The 14,037-nt window shown below is 39.5% G+C and overlaps 1 pseudogene; it reads right to left on the bottom strand.

Annotated features, from left to right (window-relative positions):
- Positions 1,606-3,543, bottom strand: LOC109822057 (annotated as a pseudogene).

Raw genomic sequence — 14,037 nt, 5'->3', positions numbered from 1 at the left:
TTAACTGCTTTTACCATCTTAAATATGCCACCCATGTGTACTGAACTACTGATATTAATGTATACTGACATTGGTCTCTTGTTGCAGGATGATACGGATTTTGTATGAGTGATGAAAAAATAATGCTCAATTCAGAGACGATGTGCTTTGAAGACTAGATGTAATTTTATGTTCCTTCAGCCTGTGATTTCTTTTCATGCATTTACCAAAAGCTTCCTGGCGCTCAGAAAAAAATCTGGCTAGTTTCTATTCGATGCTTGGACCATTTGAAATCAATTTGTTGGGTTGTCTTTTATGTTTTGGTCTCATCCTCTCAGTGGCCTTTGATGAAAGTTGGTTCTGAACTGCATTGATTGGCGGTAAATGCTTGAATCTGAGATATTCTGTGGAATTTCTTTTGTTTGAATCTAAGATATTCTGTAGATCTCACATCGCGTCATTTAGCGGAGGTTTCAATGAACGTAGATGCAAGATGTTATTATACGTGCATTTCTGGATCTTTAGATTACATATGCAAGATTGAAGACAAACTGCAGGGACGATATGGGACGATAGAGGGGCAATGTCTTCCATTCACTTATTGAAGAGACAATTTAGTTGCTTGATTCGCGAGGGAAAAGCTTATGCTGTCTTTTACTTCGTCGAGATCCATGGTGTGGTCCCTCGTCAATAATTTTTAAGAAAAACTTTAGATCCAAAAAAAAAACAGGTATCAAGCAACAGCTACTATTTGCTTTTGCTATTTATGAGGAGTTGAAGGCACACCTCATCTGAATTAAACAATTTTTTTTTCCTCCCCAGAGGATCATCTGAACTAAAAAAAAAAAAAAGACGAGCATTTCCCTAACAAACAATAGATGATCCTGAAAGGACTTAGTCACATGTTATGTCAACAAAGTTTTGACAAATCTTAAACTAGAACTAATTTCCAACCGTTTGAGATGAAGACATGAGCTCAGAACTCTGTGTTTATTCACGGTGAAGAAATTTGTGAAATAAAATGCAAGAACACGCTGATCGTATTTCGTTACGCAAGGATTTCATACAGAGCTACTCATGAATTGCTGCTAGGCAATAATGGGTAATCCTCCATTTTTTAGGTTGCAGATGTCAAAATTATCCAAATAAGTATTCGTCAGGCATACAGCACATAGTTAATAAAATCATGGAAAAATTCTCGAATTTGTCGATGGAAGTAGATAAATTCTCACTATCCTTTGCAAGGTAAATAGCGACGCCATACTGGTATGAATAAAATTCAAGACTAGAAGCTTGACACAATACTTTTCGGGGTGCTGACATTTATAGCGAGGCAAAGCAGTTAAAAAAAAAGGCAAATGCAATTTACAACATTTGCGTCTACCGTCGATACCACAAAGGTAATCCAGCCAGCTAAATTAACAAAATGGTTGTTACAGAAAAAATATACACCCCCCAACCAAGAGTGTGTATTAACGTTCATAATATATTTCACAAAAGTTGATACGGTCAAAAAAAATTCACTTGCTTCGGTTGTAAAGATAGCAACAGAAACCACAAAGCAAAACCAAATGAATTCACGATAGAATCGAAGAAAGTGACAGGCCAGAGAGGAACTGGCTAGAATGAAATCGATAAAACTCTCAGCTTTATTTGCAAAGACAAAAATCAAAATACACCACCCGAAAATATCATTCTAGACAATAAATCAAGAAACACATTGAAAAAAAATAAAACAATCTAAACAATGATTACTGTGGCTAACCAAGTGCTGCAGAAACAAAGCTATGGCTACAAATTGATGCTGTACATATCAAACACTTGAAAGAAGGACTTGCCAAGCTTTGCTCCTCAAAAGCCATCAAATCTTCATCTACATGTTATGTAAAGATCAATTACGCCACATACTCATTCTCAAGAACTGGTTGAGTCCTAGTCCCTGCTGCAACCGGAGCCTGAGCCGCCCCAATTCGAGCCATTTTCAACGATTCGCCCAATTCTGCCCTTCTCTCCATGCCCACCACCTTCTTCTTCTTACTATAATTTCTTATCCACACCAAGACCAAAGCCAAAAGCACCAAACCAATAAAACCTCCGACCACAGAGACCACAATTTTCCAAACCCTCGATTTACGATTCTTTTTAGAGCTAATTCGGTAGAATTCACTACTATGGAGAAATGCCCCTGTCTATATGTAGAACAAACATCTTCGGATCGTGATTCTAAATCCCTGAACTCGGGTAATCCATCCAAATCGAACCAAACACACTGAGCAGTTGAGCCACTCGGGACAGGTCTCACATTATCGAATTTGATCAAAATGGGTTTCTCTGAAGCAATAATATCGAGCTCATTCAAATTGGTAGCTGTCAAATTCGAAGCTTTATAAGCGAGCAAACCTAGAACCGGAGTGAGATAAGTGAAGCCAGGTAAAGGGTAGTAGAAGGAAGACCAGTTGCCTAAGTTTTGGTGAACAAAGGCGAGCCTAGTGACATAAGGCTGCACGATAACTCCAACGGGTATTTTGAACTCTTTGTAGCTGTCGAATCCCCTTGTTTTCAAACTCCCACTTCTTAGCCTTAGAACAGAAATTTTGATCCCGGTGAGGTTTGAAGGGACACTGGCATCATAGATTGTACCGGTATGGGGCTTATTGAAGGCTCGATACGCATAATCTTGAAGGAGTGAATCCAATTGCCTCGAGGAAGTAGATGAAGGATTGGGCAATTGGGCTTTACATTGACAAGCAAATATAATTGCCACAAATGCAATAAGGATCATTATATAGTGATTTTGCCAAATGCAGGCCATTGATGATAAGACAAATTCTAAAGGGAATGAGTTATCTCAAGAACTAGATCCCTTTGTTCCCTTGTGAAAATCAACAAAGGAATCTCTTCAGCAATTGATACTATAGCATGATCAATATCTTGATTTTCTCTTCAAAATTATTTCAATGAACGAGATTTCTAGTGAAGGTACATTCAGCAAAAAATCACTACATAAAAGACTACAAAAAAAAAGTCTGAAATTTCTCCAAAATACCTGGAAATTGCTCCCAAAGACTCCAAATCTTCAACAATGCCTCTATTTCTAGATCCAAATCTCCAAAAATACTCACAAAAATCCCTTAATTCCAGCAAAAAAAAAAATCTTTTCCCCCACCTTTCCTCCCAAGCATCCAAGCAAGAAAACCCACTAAAAGCTCTCAAGCTCCAACCTTTCTGCTAATAAACCCTCTGCCAGCGCATATAAAACCCTAGACGATTCAAATCGCCGACAAATCAGCAGAAACATCGAAATCTTTCCCCAAAATAATAATAATAATAATAATAATAATGGCGATTTAATCGCAACAATGCTAATCAATAGAATCGAAATTGGGGCACTTAAGACCGCAGATCTTGCGGCGCATCAACAGAAATTTGGAAAAATATCGGTAATTGGGGATAGAGATTGAGAGAAAACCCTAGGGTTTCAATTTTCAGAGATAAAAACTTTAAAGGGGAAAAAAAAAATAGAGAGCGAGAATATAATTCACGAGGTTGAAGATCACTGATAAACCCCGCTGGCATTTTAAATGACGAAAATGCCCTTGGTTTTGGGGCATGTGGTCGGTGGCACCCCTGTCTAGCTTTAACGGCGGTTAGCTTTTCGCGTTGGGGAATTTTGCTTTCAAGCCCTTTTTACAACGTCTTGATTCCTTGTTGGATCTTTTCGTGAAGGAGGGCTTGGTATATTTTGGGAAATTTAGGGGTTCCGTTGCTAAATTTTTGTTAGATTTGTTGGTCAATGTTCAGGAGTATCTCTGCCTATCTGGCCTTTGACCTGGGGCCACGAACGCATTTATTATTTTTCAAAAATGTGTGCATTTATTTTATAGAGGAATTTTCTTTTTATATATGCATTATACAATGCTCTGAAGAATTTTCCTTTTATATATGGCTCTCTGAACTTTCTTAAAAGAAATTATTGCTTACGAAATTATTTAAATTTTCTATTTTGTAATTCAGAGGCGATTTTGGGAGAAAGCTGACATTTTGGCCGCTTTCCTCCTAATTTTCGGGACAAAATACCACATCCAAACGGGCTCTTACTTGCCATCTTTGTTTGGTACGAATCATTTAGATCATACAATTTATGAGTAATCTTATTCAAATAGTTACCATCTTATATAAGGTCTTGTTTTATAATTGGTTTCTTGTTTTGATTTTTCAAAAAAAAAAAAAAAAGTGACTGAAAATTTATCAGCTGGACCCACTTTTTATTGCACCGTCTTTCCACCATCCCAATTTGGTATCATGACACTACCGATTGATATGGAGTTAGATATTTTTCTTACTACCCATTATTGAGGTCTCATTAAATCTTGCCATTAAAGTTTCCATGAAACTTTTTAGCAATTTTTTTTTTGTTAAACAATCTTTGCTGTTTGTTACACCAATCTTTCATAATGTATTATTATATTATGCACCCACCAATTATTTTATCCTTACAATTGTCACGTAAGATGGATATGAATAAAGATAATAAAGTAATGTCAAATGAATCCTTAAATTCAAATCTATTAATTTAGTACGAATATAGTTTCAATTATTCAAATCCAAGCAAGTATCTGAATATTTGTATCCAGTCTTTTTATCATAAATATCCTCCAAATACCTTGTCGTGCATGACTGTTTCAAATTTTGAACTAGTTGTTTAATTTCACTATTTTTAGGTTAGAAATGTGGTCAACTTTATGTTATAAAATGAATATATCCAATAAATATTAGAGGAGTCTTTCAAGCAACAGAAGCGCTTGATGTTGACAGAACGGATGGTTCAAGCAATAGCCTTGAAACGAAAGCAACAGTATGTTGATATATAAAAGGGCGATGATGGTGCAAATCATTGTTGTCCTTTATTTCTAAACTAATGTAAGAGAAAAAATAGGAGAATTTTTTGAAAACAACCTTTCTAAGAAGAGTATTAGCTAAATCGACCGTATGTGGAAAAAAAGAGCAAAATCTACTGTATGTAGCTCACGTCCGTCGAAAATAGTCGATTTTGCTCAAGGGAAATTTTCTAACTAAACTAGTCCCGTGTAGATAGTGGTCGTTAATCATGCGATTAACAACTGCCAGGAATTGCACTGGACTAGTAGTCCCGTACAATTCCTGGATAATTCGGAGATTTTTTTGGGGAATTTTTAGGAGAGAATTCCATTGATAGGAGTCGCCTTGCGAGCACCTTTGATCGCAGAATTATCAAAGGTGGGTTTTGAGAAGAAGATTGGCGAAGAAAATACCTTCTCTAGATTATGAAGAATAAAAAATTACAAAATCTCTCTCTCACAATCTCTCTAGAATAAAGAACAACTTCTCTATCCTCACTAAACTCTAATCTCTTGATTAGAATCTCTCCTATGATGTTTAGAAACTCTAAACAATCCATATTTATAGGTTAAACAACGTGGATAACAATTTTGTAAATAACCAAGCCCAATAGAACTTGGAATCTGTGTCAAACAGAGTCCAGGTCAACCCAGGAAACGCGATCCGATCGACTGACCTGCTTGGTCCGATCGACCAGTCAGAGAGAGGGTTTTTAACCCTGCAAGATTTTCTAATATCAGTCGATCGATGCTAATTTCGGTCGACCAATCGGTCGACCGATGATGGATCCTGGTCTACCGGACAAAACACACGACTCTCGCCTGTAGCGTGCACGTCACCGGTCGACCGACGCTGATCATGCGATCAACCGGCCAGAGCCCAAATGCTAGTTTTCTGAGTTTTGCTATTTTCCTGCTTTTGACTACTTGCGAGGACTCCATCCACGCCTCTATTCTCACTCTACCATGAGAATCATCTATCCCCAAGCTCCCATGAGGATCGCTAAACTCCCGAAACAGACAGAAGATACACACGTATCATAGATCCCCCCTTTAGGAACTTAAAGTCTCATTCAAGTTAGAACTTCAGTTGAGGGAACTCTCGAGCCCCTCCTTTGTTGAACCACCTGACCTTGACGTCTAACCAAAAATGATTCCTTCATCCCCCGTCTAGTCGTAGTTACCTTTCATTCCTAAATGCAATCCTCTTTCAGTGGCTTCTCGTAAGGCCTAATGAACAGCGAGACAAACTTCTTGCTTTGCATTCACTAGCCTATTCGCCTGGGTCTCCGTCACCAAGTTTGTCTCCTTCAGAAGAGACGCTGAACGAAATATGAACTTCTCACCGTCTTTAGTGAATGTGTACTTCTGAGCCCGCCTTTCGTAGATTGCATATCTATCCCACAAATACGGATTGCCCAACATAACCTGACAAACATTCAATGGAACTACGTCGCACATGACCTCGTCAATATACGACTCGTGGTGTACAAATCTGAAAGTGCATTAATTAACTACACTCAGCCTTGTCTCCTTCTGAACCCACCCTAATGGATAGGGCTTCGGATACTTGACCATCTTTAGACTCAGCTTCTGAACCAAGGTCTCAAATATCAAATTTTTCTCGCTGTCCGGATCAACTATGGCATCTACCAAACTGGTCTTTACCTATAACTTAAGAACAAAGAGCTACTATCTGGGATCTTTTTCCTCCTCCGCGACATGCTTCCCTGACATAAGGTTGAGACTGTTATTGGTCTCTGTCATTACCTTATGCTATCACATATGCCTTTTCTCCTCCTTTTTCTTCAACCCCTTTGGTTTTAGATGAGGATACTTTTCCCAGTATTTATCAGCTATATGTCACGTCTTTTCGCAATGACTACATATCAGTCCTGCTTTCCCTGGATCACCCTTCTTCGTCGTCTCCTTCTAAGGTTGGGAGCCACTAGACTTGCCCCCCGCTTGTTTGACATCCCCCTTTGTCTCGTTGCCTTTCTTTTGCTTGCCCTCAACGACAATAACCTTCACGCCTGCCTCTGCAAAAACTCAACGTGAATAGCTTCATCTCCTTCCGGATATATTCGTTCAAACCCGCTATATATTTCATAAAGACCGAGTACTCCTCTGTCGCAATGTTGATGACCATTGCTTGTTGTTGAAACTCAGTCATGTATTCTTGAACAGTTTGATTGAATCTTTGGCGTAAGCCGTACCACTTGTACCAACGCTCTTCAAGAAATCTCACTGGGTAGAACTGCTTTCTTAACAAATCAATGAACTTATTCCACGACACCGTTTTTTCTCCTACTTGCAATTGGATTTCCACCACGTCAACGCGTGACCTGAAAGCTTCAATATCGTAAAAACAATCTTATCTTTTGACGAATAGCCATAAAGAGTAAAATAAGTCTCATACGCTCGATCCAATGATCAAGGCTTTCGACGTTAACACTCCCATCATAAACGAGAATCTCTACTCTAAAATCAATCTTCAGATTTTAGTAAGGACCCTTACCCCTTTGATGTGGAACAGCCCTGACGGCCTCGACCTCCTCATCGGAATCTGAATTTTCACTCTCCCCACCGAACTCTATAGGTTTCTTCTTGGACTTTGAAAAAGATTCCCTCTTTTTATTCCCTCCATGGATGAGATCAACAAGTTGTGTGAGAGTCGACCCGATTGTTTTGATCTGTTTCTCTATTGCATCGAGCCTCGCTTAGTTGTCGTTATCCGCCATCTTCTTCTTCCTTGATTTCTAGACATCTTCCAAAGAAATAAGGATCTCGTCTAGCTTCTTGTATTGCGATCGAGTAAGGACCATGCACATGACACCCTCCTTCACAGGATCTAAAGTATTTGATACCAACTTGATACGAGTCGCCGTGCGAGCACCTTTGATCACGGAATTATCAAATATGGATTTTGAGAAGAAGACAGTAAAACACACAAAACAATTCAATTGGTGAAGGAAAATACCTTCTCCAGATTATGAAGAATAAAAGATTACAAAATCTCTCTCTCACAATCTCTCTAGAATAAAGAACAACTTCTCTATCCTCACTAAACTCTAATCTCTTGATTAGAATCTCTCCTCTGATGTTTAGAAACTCTAAACAATCCCTATTTATAGGTTAAACGACATGGATGTCAATTTCGTAAATAACCAAGCCCAATAGAACTTGTTATCTGCGTCAAACAGAGTCCAGGTCAACCCAGGAAAAGCGATCCGGTCGACCGACCTGCTTGGTCCGGTCGACCGGCCAGAGCGAGGGTTTTTAACCTTGCAGGATTTTCTGATATCGGTCGACCGATGCTGATTTCGGTCGACCGATGATGGATCCCGGTCGACCAGCCAGAACACACGACTCTCGTCTGTAGCGTGCACGTTTCCGGTCGACCAACACTGATCATGCGGTCGACCGACCAGAGCCCAAATGCCAGTTTTCTGAGTTTTGCTATTTTCCTGCTTTTGACTACTTTTGCCGTCTTCGACGACTTCATCCACGCCTCTATTCTCACTGTACCATGAGAATCATCTATTCTCAAGCTCCTATGAAGATCGCTAAGCTCCCGAAGCATAGAGGAGATACACCCGTATCATCCATTGGGGGAGGTCTTCCAACAACTGAAGTGCTCAAAGAAAAGACTCGGCACCGGCGATGGCGAGCAGCGCCTCCAAATCTTCGGTCCCAACAAACTCGAAGAAAAGAAGGTATCTTCGCAATCAAAACCATCATTAAAGCTTGCACATTTATCAATTATATTTACTAATTTTGATCTCGATGGTGTTTTCAACAGGAGAGCAAGTTCCTCAAGTTCTTGGGTTTCATGTGGGCCGAGCAGGATGCGGCCATTCGTGTCCCTGGTGACATCATCAGCATCAAGCTTGGCGATATCTTGCCTGCAGAAGCTCGGCTTCTTGAAGGAGATCCTCTCAAGATTGATCAGTCTGTGCTCACTGGAGAGTCTTTGCCGGTTGTCCAAGAATTTTACGGGACTACTAGTCCCGTGCAATTCCTGGCAACTGTTAATCACATGATTTACAGCGACTAACTATACTGGACTAGTAGTCCCGTGTAGTTCGGAATTTTTCCTCAAGCGACAGTCGATTTTGCTCTTTTTTCCGCATACTGATCGGTTTAGCTAATACTCTTCTTAAAAAGGTTGTTTTCAAAAATTTCTCTAGAAAAATATTAGTGGAGTACTTATATATATGGGACCATGGCGCGCTCATTAAACATGGGCCCTGTCGATCAGGGCCATATCTTTTAGTATCAATGGTTTGGTTGATTTAACATTACAATTTTCCAATTTAATTACATTAAAGCTCCTTTTCAATGTGATATTGTGCGTATATATATATAGAGAGAAGAATGTTTTATAGAACGATAACGTCAGTGTATTATTCGATACAAACCGATTAAACTGATCAAACAAACTAAACGTTTTAAAAAAAGTTCGATTCGGTTTTGGTTTTGGAATTTTTGAAATCGAAGTAATCTGACTGACTTCTCTCACCATAATTGTTGGAAACTCATGTTTTTTGAGGCGAACAGATATTTATACTAATATTTTATTTATTTTGATCTCATGAAGGTTTACTTTTACTTTGTAATGTAGTTGATTTAATGAAATTTTCTTTTCAACTTGGGATGTGAGATGACTGAAAGATTTGAATGATTAATAATATTGTTTTTAAGCTAAAATTTCTCTAGCTTGACATGTCTAGTCTCAAATTGAACCAACGAAACTAAACCGTACCCAACCAACTCTGTTTGGCTTGGTTTCGAATCTAATTCTGTTGGTTTGACAATCAAATTTTCTTTTTAGTGCTGACCGAAATTTTTGGTGAAGAAAAAGAAGATGTTGTCAGATCTTCGCATTCAAGTTTCCAACCAATAAAGGCAAAACAAAAATTGAAAAGATTGAGATTTGAAGAATTTTGATTTTCATTCGGAAACTCAAAACCAGCTTCTTATGTGTTACAAACAACATACAAATATATAGATGAATCTAAAAAGAAACAATTCATACTTTCTTTTGTGATCAACAAGTATCACAAACTACAATTGTGAGGGTGTGCTTGGCAAATTTTTAAAACTAGACCATATGATTCAATTTTGGATTTATTTTTATTGGCAAAAGCCGATTCAATTCCAGCTCAATTATTCTTACGCTAAAAAGTGACCATAAAACCAGTTTAATGTTGGAAACACTACCCCCGGTCCAACTCTAAACTGATTTAGAGTATACTTGGTCAATATGACCCAATTTTTAGGTGATTGCCAAATACACCCTTAAAAAATCATCAATCAATTTGAAAACATAATGGATCACCAGTCGCAATCCAAAGTCACTCATCATATTTTTCTAAGTACGCAAAGGGATTTAAAAAAGAAAAAAAAGGCAATCGTTGGGATGTAGCAATCAGATATATACATGCACATATTTTTTGGTCAATGACAATCAGATCTTTTAAGTAACCCTTAAATGTTTAATTATATTAGCGTCATGGTTGGCCGCTATGCTTTTTTCGAGGGGAAAAAAATGGAAGATAGAAACTTTGAACCGAGACTTCCTTGCCAATCTTGCACAGGGTTGTCAGCGAGTTGTAGTCATTTTGACGAAACCTCCGGCTGATATTCTCCCCTTATTATTAGATTATTATTAGATGATATTAGTGGAAATCCCAATATAAGATTATAGGCCTTTCAAGGCCTCTTCTGTACAAAAAAAAATAAAACTTTGAACCGAAAACAAATTTCTGAATATTAACTGATTACAAATTTCTGAAATGGGGACACTGAATATGATCTGATAACTCTTATAGCAAAATGAGTTTTCAAGAGATAGAAATGATAAGATTTGTTGGGGATTCGTCCTATCGACAACCTGTCAAATGAACCCTCTCGCGGAACGTGCCCTCCGGGTCTTGTGTTGAAAGAAGGCAAGAAGAAACCACAACAAATAAAAAAACTTTGCAAGGAAAAAATAGAAGAGAGAGCACCAAAAATTTAACGAGGTTCGGCAACTTGCCTACGTCCTCGGGAGCCACACAAAAAATTTCCTTTGAATATTAAAGAAGATTACAAAGCTTGCAAGAGATAATCTCAAACTCCTTGAGATCACTCAAAAAAGAACTCTCTTTTTATTTCTCAAGGCGCGAGATTTTTCTCTAAAAAATCGCCGCCAAAATCGCTACAGGAATTGCTCTGGAAAACTCGCGTTTAAGTGGCGACCAGAGTTCCCTATTTATAGGGAAACCCTAGGTCAAAACAGATTAGAAATCTGTTTTCTGCGAATTCGCCTGACTGCGAAGCTCGCCTGTATGACTTATGTTTGCCTGAACATAGTCAAGCTCGCCTGAACTACTTCGCCTGCACTTGGAGCTCGCCTGCACTTAGAGTTCACCTGAACCTCCAAAGCTCGCCTGATCTTCCAAGTTCGCCTGAACTTCCAAAGCTCGTCTGAACCGCAGGTTCGCCTGAACTCAACTTCGAGCTTCGCCTGAACTTCCAAGTTCGCATGAACTATCAAGTTCGCATGAACTTCCAAGTTCGCCTGATTTCTTAACATAGAGAAATCTTTGTTTTGCATGTTTGTTCTAAGGTTTGGGTCGACACCCGAAACCAACAATCTCTCACTTGGAGACCAAACCTTCGTCAACAAGCTCTCTTCAACTTAGCAAGCACCTTCTCCTACCCGGAGAATCTCTTTCTTTAATTTAATATCTTTCTCATAGTGTGGCTCTGTCCTCATCTCCTACGCATGAAGGACAACTGAAGTTGCGCACAACTCTAGTTTCTGAATGGTCACAGCGACATACTATGCCTCACTCGTGGACAAAGTCACTATCTTCTGCAAACGTGAGACCCAGCTCACTGTTGTCGACCCTAAGGTATAAACATACCCCGTGATACTTCGCCTCGTATCATGATCACCGGCAAAATCTGCATCCACGTATCCCTACAGTACGAACTTCTTTCTCCCAAAGCACAGTGACATATCCGTAGTCCCTCTTAAGTAGCGTAATATCCATTTCACGGCCTCCAATATTGCTTTCCTGGGTTGCTTGCAAATTTGCTCACAACTCCCACTGCATGGGCAATATCCGGCCTCGTGCAAACCATTACGTACAAAAAACTACCATTGTACCACTGTCTTGGAACCTGTTTCAAACCATACAAGCTCTTCTTGAGCCTGCACACCGTCTCTTCTTTATCTTCCTCAATGAAGTCAACAGGTTGCTTCATATAGATTTCTTCATCCAAGTCACCATGAAGAAATGCAATCTTCACATCCAACTGCTCAAGGTGGAGATTTTCAGCAGCTACTAAGCTTAACACCACTCTGATGGTTGTAAGCTTCATAACGGGGAAAAATATCTTCGTATAATCCACTCCTTCCCGCTATTGGAATCCTTTCACAACTAATCTGGTCTTGTATCTCTTGCTTCCATCACTATCCTACTTGACCCGGTAAATCCACTTGTTATGTAAAGCTTTCTTCTGTATAGGTAGCTGGGCCAACTCCTATGTCTCATTCGAGCGGAGAGAATTCATCTCTTCTTACATCACATGCTCTCACTGCTGAGATTCACTCACTTGCATAGCCTCCACATAGCACTATGGTTCTCTGCTATCTATCAAAAGCAAATAATCTAGTGATAAGAGATATCTGAGATTCGATTTGGGTATCTTAGATGACCTCCTAAGCTCCTTGCCCTGGGTAGTTATCTCTGCACCTCGAGTCTCCTTTGTTCTTCGATCAGAACTAACATTGTCTCCCCCATCCAGAAGCTCCTCCAAATCTATATACTCGGATGCACATGCATCCTTAGTGCTGCCCCCACTGCTTTAGTTATCATTTGTATTATCCTTGTCCTTATACATCACCTCTTCATTGAATATGACGTCTCGGCTCCTGATGATTTTCCTGTTCTTCTCATCCCACAAACGATATCCGAACTCATCAATGTCGTATCCAATGAATGTACACTTCTGTGACTTATCTTCTAGCTTGTCTCTGACATGGTCACTGATATGAACATATGCCACACAACCAAAGACTCTCAAGTGTGAGAGATTATCCTTCTTGTCACTCCAAACCTTCTCTGGAGTCCCAAAGTCTAATGGAACTAATGGCCCATGATTAATTAAGTAAGCTGTTGTATGCACTGCGTCCGCACAAAACTTTTTTCGGCAGACCTGCATATAGACGCATGCTCCTCGCAAGCTCTATCAATGTTTTGTTCATTCTCTCTGCAACGCCATTCTGTTGCGATGTTCCTGGAGTAGTTCTCTCTAAACGAATCACATTCAGATCACAGAACTTCTTAAACTCTTCCATCTCATATTGTCCATCGTTGTATGATCTCAGAAACTTCACTTTCAGATATGTCTCGTTCTCCATCATGACTTTCCACTTCTTGAATATTCCAAACACCCCTGACTTATGCTTTATGAAGTATATACACACATTCCTTGAGTGATTGTCAATAAAGGTGACATAATATACCGAACCGCCAAGAGAAGACACGCTAGCTGAACCCCCCATACGTCTGTATGAACAAGCTCTAGCTTATGAGCTTTAGGTGGTCTTCCACTCTTCTGAAAGTTGACCCTCTTCTGCTTCCTGTAGATGCAGTCTTCGTGAACACTAACTTCAACTGAATCGATACCGGTTAGCTTTCCTTGAGAGTGTAGGATCTTCATACCCTTCTCGCTCATGTGTCCCAACTTATTGTGCCACAGATCTGCACTCTCCTTACCCGCTGCAATTGCGAGGGTGTCACTCGCATGTGAAGTTAGGTAGAGTGTTCTAGTTTTGTTGCTACGGGCAACTATCATAGTGCCGTTGGAGATTTTCCATGAATCACCGGTAAATATCGTAACATAGTTTTCTGCTCCAAGCTGACCAACCAAAATAAGATTCATCTTCAGCTTCGGTACATGTCTAACATTCTTTAGATTCCACTTGGAACCCTTTATCTGTATCTGCACGTCATCTCTTCCAACGATACTACAGGGCTCGTTGTCCCCCCAAGTACATTTTTCTAAAGTCTCCTGCTACATAGTTATGAAGAAGCTTCCTATTGACAGTGGCGTGGAATGAGACTCCCGAATCAATAACCCATGAATCAGAATCACTGTCCATAGCAACTTGCATAAGATAAGC

This window comes from Asparagus officinalis, chromosome 8 (assembly GCF_001876935.1).
Source record: "Asparagus officinalis chromosome 8, Aspof.V1, whole genome shotgun sequence".
NCBI lineage: Eukaryota > Viridiplantae > Streptophyta > Magnoliopsida > Asparagales > Asparagaceae > Asparagus > Asparagus officinalis.
The sequence above is the reverse complement of the archived record's forward strand: the minus strand, read 5'-3'. Positions and strand labels throughout refer to the sequence as shown.